We start from the raw sequence: 12,908 nt of genomic DNA, 5'->3' as shown, positions 1-12,908 counted from the left end.
TCACTGTTTCATTTTATTTTTAAGTAAAGTTGGTTGGGCCCCCAAACACAGTTCAGATTTTTCATGTGCCCCCCCCTATAGAAATTAATTGCTTACCCTTGATGTACAAAAACATTTGTGCAGGGCGGGGGGGGGGGCGCACAGGGTGAATATCTTTGTCCTTTCGATACCACACGTCTCTATATATTAATGGTGGCAAAAGATTATAATATACAATGAATTTGTTAGTCTTCTAGGTGTTACAAAGAGCCAAACTATACCTTAACAGATAAGCCATCATTTCAGCTCAAATGTCATTAGTATGCAAGAGACAGTAACTGAAGCTATCTTTCCTTGCAGGGTTTTTGAATTTTATTAAACACTTGATTATTAAACAAGCTTGGGACAAGGAGGTTCTGACTGGAGCTGACATAAAAGGAGCAACTCCAAAATAGTTGGCTGTGATATGGGGCAGGAGGGGGACTTTCCGATTAGTACCTTCTCTGATGGCATTAAGGAATGCTGGCTAGATTGAAGATGCTGTAAAGTGCCAAGGGGGTGCCTTGTTATGGCTCACCTAAGGACCATGTGGCCTGTCAGTGTAAAAATTAGTAGGTCAGTGCATCAAAGTAATACATTATTACTATCAAATTATAGCTATTGGAGGGATACTTCCCTCTAAAATAGATACATTTGTGTACATCAAAATCATGCAGACTCTCTTATATGAACAGATAAAATCTCTCAGTACTTGAGCAGGCAAAGTGTTTTACTGCTAATGGGAGTTTATTCCATACTGCCAGGCGTCTCGGGCAGCCTATTGACTGCTATTGGACTGAATATGTAACAGTGTTTGATTAGATCCCTCTCCACAATCCAGATATGGATGTACGGTTCTTTGCCTAAAGTAAATATATTATTATTAAAGTCATTTTTATGCTGCCTTTCTCTGCATTTTAATATGCTTTCCCTAGAGCAACTACAAAGTTGGCCCCATGCTAGGCAGCCCCCGTATTTTGCTCTTTGGGAGGTTCAAAACACAATTCTGCAAACAACACTCTGCACTCTAGCGAGCTGAGTACTCATTTTACCAACCTTTGAAGGATGGAAAGCTGAGTCGGCCTTGAATCAGCTACCTGAACCCATCAGGACTGAACTCAGGTTGTGAGTAGTGGCTTGACTGCAGTAGTGCAGTTTAACCACTGCGCCAGAGGGCTTTCAATTTCAACTTTATAACACTTCTTAGGGACATAAAGAATGTCTCTCCAACCATTAATTAATGTTCAGATTTTCTGGCTCTACCATCAGTAGCTCATTTTGAATTTTGTAATTAAAAAATATAATATTGTGTCCCAACCGGAAAGGATTTATGAGGCTATTAGACAGGGTGGGCTTCCCAACCTGACAATTCTTTCTCACTCAGTTTCAGTCTGTAATACAGTAATGGCTGAAATACTGTAGCACAGTTATGCAAACAGTATGACTTTTGGAAGGGGACTTCCATGAATTTTTAAAAATTCCATAGGCATATGTTGCAAACTGAGTTATACAACAGATCATGTCTACGAATATTTCTTAATTTATGGCAATTCAACCTAAAAGCTACACTATTTGCTTTTTGAACTAAACAACAGGCTTTCAGCTAATGTAAGCCTTACTTGCTCTCAGTTCTGATGCAATACCTCACAATAAATATCCTTTGAAAAATGTCCATTCCCATCATCAATAAACTGTATTTTAACTGTTTCTATGAAGTTAGTTGCAATGTATATACACAATGAATGATCTGATAATCTGGACTTAAAAGGGATAAAGACTATTGTGGATGCTCCTTCGGTTTGCTTGAAGTACCTATTTAAAACCCCTTAGAGTCCCAAAATTCTGTCTTTCTGCAGCAGGGTGAAAAGGGGCAACTTCCAGAGGTTCTAAGGGCCATGGTGAACAATCTGGCTGTTCCTTAAGACTTGATCCCATTAACAATAAGAACCGCTAGTGCACTGCTTTTAAAAAAAGTTTAACATAATCAATCTCCATTACATAAACAGAAGCACTGATTATTTTACCAGGAAAGCATGCTTTCCAGTTGGAAAGTGATCTACAATACTGTTCTGCCAGAAGGTCATTTATTATAGCACACATGTGAAACCCAGTTTATTTCAATTGTTCTGCATATGCACACCCCTCTGTCACTACAAATTGCACCATTGGGTAACTAGCGGAGGCAATGGGAAATAAAGCAGGAAGGAAGAAAGGAAGGAAGGACACACAGGTGCAGGAGAGGGAGGGTCTGCTGGCAAAGCTGCTTGTCCCTTTAGAAAGCTTGGCTGCTTCTGTTCCTTTAAGAATGCAACTGTTCTTCCCTGAGAGGCAGAAAGAAGGGGAAAGTATGGCCCGTCCTTCTCACACAGCCCCTCTCTGCTCCTGCTGTAGGTTATTTCCCTCCTTGGCAACAGTTTGTATGTGCAAACATGGCCTTGCCTTATTTGTCCCCACTTTTTCTCCCTGGGCAGGCTTTTCTGGAACAAAGTTAAAAATGAGCAGAGAGAATGCAGCCCAAACCAGTGGGGCTGCTTGGGAAACCAGGCAGCTGACAGGTGCTTCAACATTCTTAAAGGGACAGAAGCAGCCAAACTTTCTAAAAGAATAAGTAGCTTTACCAGCAGACCCTCTCCCTCCCTCACCTCACCTCACCATACTGGTGCAGCAGCAGGAGCGAGTGGCCAGTGTGAAGGCAAGGTGGGCAGGCAGAGGAGAATGCTTCAAATGCAATTCTAAAAACCAGTGTAACCCCCTCAATTGAGAAACAACAAAGCTTAAAAACAGATTTAAAGTTTTCCCAAGAGGATGCACACACCAACCCAAGTACCATGTGATACCACATTATTTCTAAATCGCTTCCATTTGGCATGGAGGTTATTGTGAGATAAATGTAAATAAGCCATTCGTTTATGGTATTTTTTATTCATTTAGTTCGTTTATTGCTTTGTAGCCTATCAGGCATTACTAGGAGCATTGATTAAACCAAACATACTGTACAATAGTATTTAACATCTCATGCAAGTATATAGAAACAAGCATAAAAGGCATAAAATAATAAAATAATGGTAATAAAAAGTAATAGCATTCTCAAAAAAAGAAAAATAGGGAAAAAAAGAATCAAGATGTGAGAGTAACTTGAAGAACCTATGAACCAAGCAATAAGTTCCATCTTTCCATGGCTTGCTTAACAAATTTAGCAGTCCTATAGGATATATAGTAGCTTGGCCAGCTACCGGGAATAGGACTGTGCATAGAGGGGAAGTGTTCTTGGTCCCAGCTCTTAAGGGCGTTAGAGATTGATCCCTAGAGAGTACCTATCTATAAGAAAGGTGCTCAGTCGGACCCTAGGAATTATCATCCTATAAACTTCCTAGATGGAGTCAGCAAATTGTATGCTAGACATCTTTTGGATAGGCTAGAAAACTGGGTGTCCTCATAAAAAGTTTTGGCAGAGGAACAAGCAGGATTTCACTGTGACAGGTCCACAATTAACCACTGCTTTTTATTGCAATATCTAGTGGGGAAATATACATCTCCCCCTCAATTCACTTTTCATGGCTTTTGTAAACTTTAAAGCAGCTTTTGACTCCATATCCCGACCTTGCCTCTGGAGCAAACTGGAATCCTTGAATATAGATGGCGGGTTGCTTAGGAGAATCCAAGGGCTGTGTGAGAATACCACCCTACACGTAAGAGTCAGCTCTGATGGCAATCTTTCAGACCCAGTTCCTGTAAAGCAGGGAGAATGTCAGGGACATTTATTGCCCCCCCCCCTTCTATTTAATTTACATCTTAATGATATTATATCACCTATGAGGAAATGGGAAGGGACTCTTGGGTATCTCAGATAGCCACAATTTTGACTTAACAGATCATCTTCAATATCTTGGTCTGTGTGTTGCAATTTTAAGAAGAAACACAGTTCCCCCATTCCATAAAACAATAGGGCTTGGGAATTTGTGGTACGCATAGAATAGTTCTCTGTTATCCACAAGGTGGCACTCAATAGGCATACTTGGATATGTTCAGCAATAACGTTCCATTTAGAAAGTGTTTGTGTGAATGTGGCAGGGGACCAACATTGTCGGAAATGGACCATAAGAATTTCTTTTACTTTTGCCCATTTCTTTTACTGTTTAAGGTATTTAATTGATTCATATATGCTCATATTATGCCAGATCACAGTTGGATTTTAAAACAGAAATATTTATTGCAAATAGATCCTGGACATGAACTGAATTGCTCCCAATATTCTATCAAAGGGACAAACAGTAGTTTGGAAAACTTGTAAGCGTTTTGAAAATAAATGCTTGAGCTATATGTTGGTTAACCAATTCAGATGATCACCCTTTAAATATTGGAATACTGGCTGTGTGAATAGAAGAATTAGTCAGATAATTCACTGACAGTAACAAAGTTCTGGGCAGGATGAATACTTAGACTGATTCAGGTGGATACAAAGCTGGTTGCACTCAAGAGATGTTTATTAATCTCTGCTTCTCAAACTCGGAGGAGGTAACCAGTTAATCATACAGAGAAGGGGCAGGATCTGTTTTTGATCATCCCAGAGTGCAGGACACTCAAGCTACAGAGCAGTACAACAATGGAAGTGATTACTTCAGGAGGTGGTGAGCGCTGCAGCGGTGGAGGCATTGAAGAGAAAATTGAACAACCATCTGTCAGATCTGCCTTGATTTGGATTCCTGCATTGAGCAGGGGGTTGGACTCAATGGTTTTATTGGCCACTTTCAACTCAATTATTCTATGGTTCCAAAACACTACAAATAGGTGAGCTCCAGAGTTTCTCAGGACGCCTGTTAATCAGACAAAAATGGTATAAAATTGGAGGGAAAGGCAAATAATCTTAGCATTGGGCCAGATGTGATGCCTTTGGGTCTTGAAAATTGTTAAAACAATGATTTACATTCAAAACTGATAATCATACCTAGTAGCTGAAGAATCCGTACCAAAGAACAATCTCGTGAAAAAACCATGATAATCTATCTGGGACAACCAACCGACCGACCGACCGACCGACCGACCGACCACCCACCAACCAACCCACCAACCCACCAACCCACCCACCAATCAACCAACCATGTGGTCTTTGTGTGACACAAAGGTGAGGATAAGTGATACCTTTATTAGGCCACTCAAAAACTGAACAAAGTTAGCTTTCTTAGTAAATTTGTCTTCCTCAGGCAGCTCACTAAATATTAAGGACAGTGCCATGAGACTCCCAAAAATTCATGATGTTGTTTGTTTCCATCTGGTTCTCACAGGTGGTTTCAAAAACAAATGCAGATGCAAACATTGTCAGTGAAGTTTTAGACTCCAGCACTCACGGACGTTGGCTGGATTCCTCCTCAAGCCAAGGATCCAAGGAGACTGCCCAGTCTCTAATGTTCCATTCTTGGGCAAAGTGTCAGAGCAGCTTATGGCAACCAGGAACTGGGCAGCATGAGTCTATTTCATGGTTGGGCCTGCTAGACCTATCAGTGGCTTTCCATGGTATCCTTCTGGGCAGTCTCTCTGGACTGGGACTTGGAGGCACCGCTTTATACTGTCTCTGGTCCTTCCTGGCGGGGAGAACTCAGGTGGTGGTGCTGTGGGGCTCCTGCTCAGGAGATCAGGATGAGGATGACACTCAACTCTATCTCACTTTACCAACTAAATCCGAGGAAGCTGTTTCAGTTCTAGATCAATGTCTGATGTCAGTAATAGCCTGACAAGACAGAACTGCTCCTGATCAGCTGAAAGGCAGATCAATTAATAGGGATTCAGCCTATGCTGGGTTGGGTTACATTCCCTCTGAAAACACAGCTGCGCAGCTTGCAGTGCACTCATGGTGCTAGATGCTCAGATTTCAGCAGTGACCAGGAGCGTCTTTGCACAGTTGAAATGAGTGCACCAGCCGTGCCCATTCCTTGAGAGTTCTGATTTGGCCATCCTCACGTATACCTTAGGGCTTGATCACATGTGCCAAAAGAACTGTTTCATTCTTGCACCTTTTTTGAACTGATATAATTTTACTTGTGATCACGTGTTATATATACCTGTGGATGCATTCACGTTGATTTAAATTGGACCAATAAATTTCTAGGTATTTGAACTGGTTTTGTAGACCACACTGGTCATTTTTTTAATGATTCTTTTCTCCTGCTTTTCCTGGGGTAAGAATGGCTCTCATCTGATTTATTTATTTTTTAATCACAACTGATGTATCAATAACAAGGTGCAAGCTTCACAATGTGTTAGGATTGCACTGTTCTGTGACTTTGGGATAATAACTAGCCACTGCCCTGCCTCGACCGCTGTGCAGGTGTCTGGACAGTAGGTGGAGTGCTGCTCCACCTAGCAATCTACCATGGGCTTGGTGGACGTCTGGGGCAGGATCCTGTCCTGGTTTGTTGTGGGTAGATCAAAGGGTCCTTTATACTATTTTTTAGGTTTTTCCGGTGTTGCTAATTGTGCTCCACTTCCTCCAAACTTCACCAAGTTGCCACAGCCAATGACAAAGGGAGATGGCATCTTGTACCAATATATCCCTTTTGAAAGACATGGGAGCTGCACCATCATGCACCTGGTCACCTACTTACTGCCATTTCAAAGAAGCGGCTCCTGGATGTTCGTAAACTGCTGCAGTGGCTTCAGCTTCTGTGGTGGCGCGTCAGCAGTACTTCCAAAAAAGACAGTGAAGTACCGATTGCAACTGTTTGGACCTCTACTAAGATGGAAGGGTCATACCAGGATGAAGAAAGTGGTGGATGGACACTGTACTGGCAACTTGGGATGACTTGCTATGACTTCAGAACTTTGGGATGACTAGAGAGTCCCTTTTTGAAATTGTAGGCATCCATCCCAGAGAACCTCTCAGTGGGTTGTATTCAACATCTTCTAAAACTTTATTTGAGGACAGTTTGTTTGACAGACATAGAGAGGCCCAGTTGAAATACCAGGCAGAGTTCTTGGAAAAACAAGAAATGGCAGCAGAGATTAGATTTATGGTGGCAGGAGATAAAATTAAAAACTTTATGTGGGTCAGTATGTTTCTAGCTACTATAATCATTATGACTGTTGAATGAAAGTAGATAGTATCCTAGCTGAACTACCACATTCCAAATTTAGTGAGGTTTTCCTTTATGGCAGAGCTACTGGCGTGTTTTTTTCGCACCAAGGGACAAATAATGCATGGTATCAAGTGTGTTTTGTTCCCCTTCAACTTTGAGAAACAACAATTCAGAGTGCGAAGACAACAGTTTCATATTTTTTCCCCTCCTTAAGCTGCTCCCACCCCAGGGAAGAAGGAAATACCAGAAATACAAGGGAACAGAAAACACTAGCTGCTAATCAGGAATGCTGCAATACACTATGTGACAGGGAGAAAATAAATATAAGGTGGAAATAGCATACTGAAAACCTATACAGAAGAGATAAAAGTATGACAGACTCCTTTGAAGAGGAATCCTGTGATGAAGAACCTGAAATTCTAGAAATTGAAGTGAAAGCTCCATTGAAAGCACTAGGAAGAAACAAATCACCAGAGTAGATGGGATACCAACTGAATTACAGAGTTACCAACAGAAGTTACAGAAAATGAATCTTTCAAGAATATGCGAGCAAATTCGGAAAATGAAACAATGGCCCAAAGACAGGCAATGTTGAATATTCATTCTAATCCCCAAGAAAGGAGATGCCAAGAAGTACAGTAACTATATGACCACAATTTTTAATTTTGCATGCAAGCAAATTGATGCTCAAGATGTTGCAACGAAGTTTTTTCCTTTGATGGAATGAGAAATGCCTGATGTTCAAGCTGGATTTTGAGCAGTACAAAGTGGCAGCATGACAGCATGTCATTCATAGAAGAGATCTGTACGTCTTCGCCACATGTCCACACAATTATACACATGCATCATCCCAGACTGTATGATTCAGCATTTTGCACACCTGTCAAGTATGGTGCTGATTATCATGGGTCTTTTTCTGCCTCAGTGTGAAATTATCCTTGACAAAGTGCAAAGTACTGCACCTTGGAAATAGTAACCAATTGCACAGTTACAAGATGGGGATTACTTGGCTCAGCAAAAGTACGAGCCAGTACGAGAAGGATCTTGGAATTGTTGTAGGTCACAAGCTAAATATGAGCTAACTGTGTGATGTGGCTACAAAAAAGGCAAAATGCTATTTTAGGCTGCATTAATAGAAGTACAGTTGTGCCTTGCTTTACGGTTGCTCCGCATTATGACGAGACTGCATTACAACGATCTTTTTGCGATCGCAAAATGATGGTCTAAATGGGTTTTTCTCGCTTTGTGATGATTGGTTCCCTGCTTCGGAAACCAATTCTTCGCAAAACGACAATTTTAAAACAGCTGATCGGCAGTTTCAAAATGGCCACCGGGTAAACAAAATGGCTCTCCGCTGCTTTCTGGGACGGATTCCTCGCAAGACAAGCAGCGAAAATGGCTGCCCTATGGAGGACCTTCACTGAACGGTGAGTTTTGACCCCATTGGAACGCATTGAAGGGGTTTCAATGCAGGGTTTTTTTCGCTTTACGGTTTTCGCTTAACGGCGATTTTCCTGGAACAGATTATCGCCGTTAAGTGAAGCACCACTGTATAGTTTCCAAATCCCGCGAGGTAGCTTTTCTTCCTCAGCTTGCCTAACTCAAAGAAAGAGTATGGCAACATTCATTTATCCGAGAGGCTGAAGGGTGGTTTTTTTTTCCTCTGTTGTGCATGTTGTACCTACTCACACATTTGCTTCTCCATTTTTTTATGGAGTCCTTCAAAATATTTTGGCGCAGAGGAATTATAGCCACACCCAGCTGTTCTTGCTTCTGTCTTCTCCCACCAACTATAGTAAAGACCAATGGTTCTTAACCTTTTTGAAAGAAACACCCCCTTGAGCCATTGAGGAAGTTATCATTGCCCCCCTCCCCACGGCGTCATTCATTCATTCATTCATTCATTCATTCATTCATTCATTCATTCAAGAAAGACACTTAAATCCAATGACCTCTGAAAATAAAATTCAATTGCAAGAAAATGAAATGCCCGAAAAAAAAACCAGTAACATTTAATGATTTAATTACAAGTGAGTTTTAAGATGCAAAACGAAATATTAAAAGGGCATAAAAACAAACCACAATGCAAGAAATAAAATTTCAAGACAAAAACTCTGAAATTAAATTAAGCTTCGAGGAAAATATATATTCATGCACATTATAAAGAGAGTTAAAAAGACACAAAGAAATTTTTTACAGAAAAATCAGAACGACTATACGTGGAGTGCACGTTTAAAAAGTACCATAGTAAGAGACACACAAAATGTTTTACAGAGCGCAACAATTCAAAAGCGAAGCAAACATCGTCACACTGTATAAGAACAAAGGTGACAGGAGCGACTGCAGTAACTACCATGGCATCTCTTTGTTCAGCGTTGTAGAAAAGCTGCTTGCCCGTGTTGTGCTGAACAGGCTCCAGGTCCTGGCAGACAGAGTCTATCCAGAATCACAGTGTGGATTTTGAGCTAATAGATCCACCACTGATATGGTATTCTCCCTCAGAGAGTAGCAAGAGAAAAGTAGGGAACAATGACGGTCACTCTTTGTGGCCTTCATAGATCTCACAAAGGCCTTTGATTTGGTTAGCAGGTATGGCCTTTTTAAAATACTTCCCAAGATTGGATGTCCACCTCGACTCCTTAACATCATCAGGTCCTTTCATGTGGAAATGAAGGGCACTGTAGGTTTTGATGGCTCAACATCAGATCCCTTTGATATCAGATTCCAAAAGATCTCCTGTATGGAGAATTAGTGCAGTGAAATTGCCCCAGAGGGAGACCCCAGCTGTGATACAAAGATATCTGCAAGTGGGATCTGAAAGCCTTAGGAATGGACCTCAACAGATGGGAAACTCTGACCTCTGAGCATTCAGCCTGGAGGCAAGCGGTGCAGCACGGCCTCTCCCAATTTGAAGAGACCCTTGTTCAGCAGGCCGAGGCAAAAAGGCAGTCCTGAAACCAGCAAAATCAGGGAGATGGACAGGGGACAGATTGTATTTATCTGCAGTGTGGAAGGGATGGTCACTCTCGAATTGGCCTTCTCAGCCACACTAGAAGCTGTTCCAAGTCCTCCATACAGAGTACGTTACCATAGTCTCTCGAGACTGAAGGATGCCTAATCAATCAATCACAACACAAAACACAAAACACAAAACAAGACATGAAAATGAAAAAAGAGTGCTAAGGTTTTTATCCAGTGGAAGTCACTCCACTAATAGAAGGCACATCCCTTTCAGAAGAGGGAAGGAGATAGTTTTCAGTGATGCCCCTCCCTCTTGCAGACCACTTCAGATCTGCTGTTAAGTGTGAGTTGGGTAAGTGAGTTTGGTGTGGTGGCAATGGAGAATGAGGACAGCACAGGAGAAAGAAAATTGGGGTAGGGAAGCAGCCTAATTTCTCCTTCCACCAGCAAGATGATCCTTACCGGACACAAGCCTGTGTATTCCAAAGCTCGAAAAATGCAGCTTGATAAAAGCTTCACTTTATCTTCCACAAACTACCTCTGACACTTAAATGTGCCTAAAGGGTGGCAATTAAAAACAATATGTCTCCATGGCTTCTGGCCACGTCCTGTCTGGTTCTTGTGCTACTAGTTTTCTCAGATTTTGAGACTGGGCAGGAGAGGTTCCTGGTGTTTGGGGCTTTGGTTTTTTGGAAGCCATTTTGATCTTTTCAATGACAATATCTTAATTTTTTCTCCTACTGTCTCTGAATGGACTTTGTATAAGTTATACAATATCCTTCACCAGAATGTCCAACCCTCAAATATTCCACATGCTCTTTCAGATGTTTCCATTGTTTTAACCAACAACCAACCCCCCCAGGTTCTTCCTCCAATCCTTACACAGGTATCATGATATGAAAATCGGCTTTTAGCCCGAGACTTTATTTATTTATTTATTTATTTATTTATTTATTTATTTATTTATTTATTTATTTATTGGACTTATATACCGCCCCATAGCGCTACAAGCACTCTCCGGGCGGTTTACAATTTTAATTATAAAGGCTACACATTGCCCCCCCAGCAAGCTGGGTACTCATTTTACCGACCTCGGAAGGATGGAAGGCTGAGTCAACCTTGAGCCGGCTACCTGGGATTTGAACCTCAGGTCGTGAGCACAGTTTTAGCTGCAGTACAGCGTTTTAACCACTGCGCCACGAGGCTCTTTAAAATACATCATGGCAAAAATGTTCCTTCTTCTCAAGAAGCCTAGCAGAGTTATTATGTCTCAACTTCTATTACCAGAGTCCCACACAATTCAAAGAGAAAATCCAAGTTAACAATAATCACAGGCTTTCAGACCTCAATATTTGTACAGTTTCAACCTCAATACGATGTTCCAGAATCCCAAACAGCATTCCAAATATCAAATCAAAGCTAGGAAAAATCTCAGGCTTTCCCACCTGAATATTTGTACAGTTCCAACCTCAGTGCGATGTTCCAGAGTCCCAAAAAGGCATTCCACATATCAAATCAGATATATTTGTAATCCAACCCGCTCCTTACGAAATATAAGAGGTGTGTGGAGGCTGTCATTCAGCCTTTCCTCCAGTAGGTATCCTTATAATCCACCGTATGTTCTTTCCATTAATCCAATCAACAACTCCAGTCCTGATATTCCCAGTTCCACAGTCAACCCTCAGCAACAATATCTCTCCCCTCTTGGAATGAGTTCGCTTCACCCAGTATATAATATAGCCCTTTACAACTGTAGATTCTGAGGGGGGATCTCCCAAAGCTTCCCCATCCCCAGGGATATTATACAGTTCCAAAATTTTGATGGCTCTCTCTCTATACTGTTGACTAATCTGGCAGCGAAATGTTATGTTTTTCACTCTGTTTTCCTGACTGATAACAGCTTTAAGTTCATAGTTGTATTATGTCACCCTGTGTTACGTTCCTGGGGGTTACAACAGCCGAAGTCCGATAAACCAGTTCAGGGTCAAGAATACCAAGAAAGCAAAGCCAATGTCCATAAATCAACTCACAGAATGAAGTCCAGCGTCAAAGTCCAGAGTCCGATACACAGCGTAGTCCAGGGTCAGAGTCCAAAGTCCAATACCAGCGTAGTCCAGGGGCAGAGTCCAGAGTTCAGAGTCAGGAACATGGTTCAAGAAGCGTGGGTGCAAGCCAAGGTTTTGACTCTTTGCTTCCACAGAATTTCTGGCTTCACTGGGAGCTGTTTTATAGTAAAACAGCTCCTTGAGCTGCTGGAAAGCTTTCTACCCTGTTAATACTCAGGACTAGATGAACGTAGGTTTCTGTGGACAGCCTTTGAGCGATCCTCTGATCTCCTTGTCCTAAGTCTTTCTCGAAGCCTGGCCCAAAGCTCGTCTGCTGTGGAAGGAGAATCTGGAGGCGGTTCAGGTGTTTCTGATCTCTCAGCATTCTCTTCAGCCTCAGTTAACCCTTCTGGTTCCAGGTCTTCGGATGCACTCATGACACTCTGGGATTATTTCCAGAATCAGTTTTTTTTCTCTCTCAGTCTTTCGTGTTCGGCCTTAACCAGCCTGCAGGCTAAAAGTTAGTTTCACTTTCTGAGGCAGCAGGACCGGTAAGCAAGCTAGCCGCTTCTTTCCTTCTTTCGGCCAAATATTCTGCACTCTAGTTTCTCTTTCCGCTTTATGGGGCTGTTCATAAATCAAAGGCTTCAACTTACTTTATTGTTGTCAGTTTTCAACGCAGTATCTGTTTGTTCTCCTCTCTTCCATAGGGGGTGGGTTACTCACAGCTTAACTGCCCAAGATGGCTCTCACATCTGATCTTTTCAGAGGGAAGAAATACCAGGTTGCTGCCTGGCTTCCTTCCCTTCTGTTG

This window comes from Pogona vitticeps, chromosome 4 (genome assembly GCF_051106095.1).
Source record: "Pogona vitticeps strain Pit_001003342236 chromosome 4, PviZW2.1, whole genome shotgun sequence".
Classification (NCBI taxonomy): Eukaryota; Metazoa; Chordata; class Lepidosauria; order Squamata; family Agamidae; genus Pogona; species Pogona vitticeps.
The sequence above is the reverse complement of the archived record's forward strand: the minus strand, read 5'-3'. Positions refer to the sequence as shown.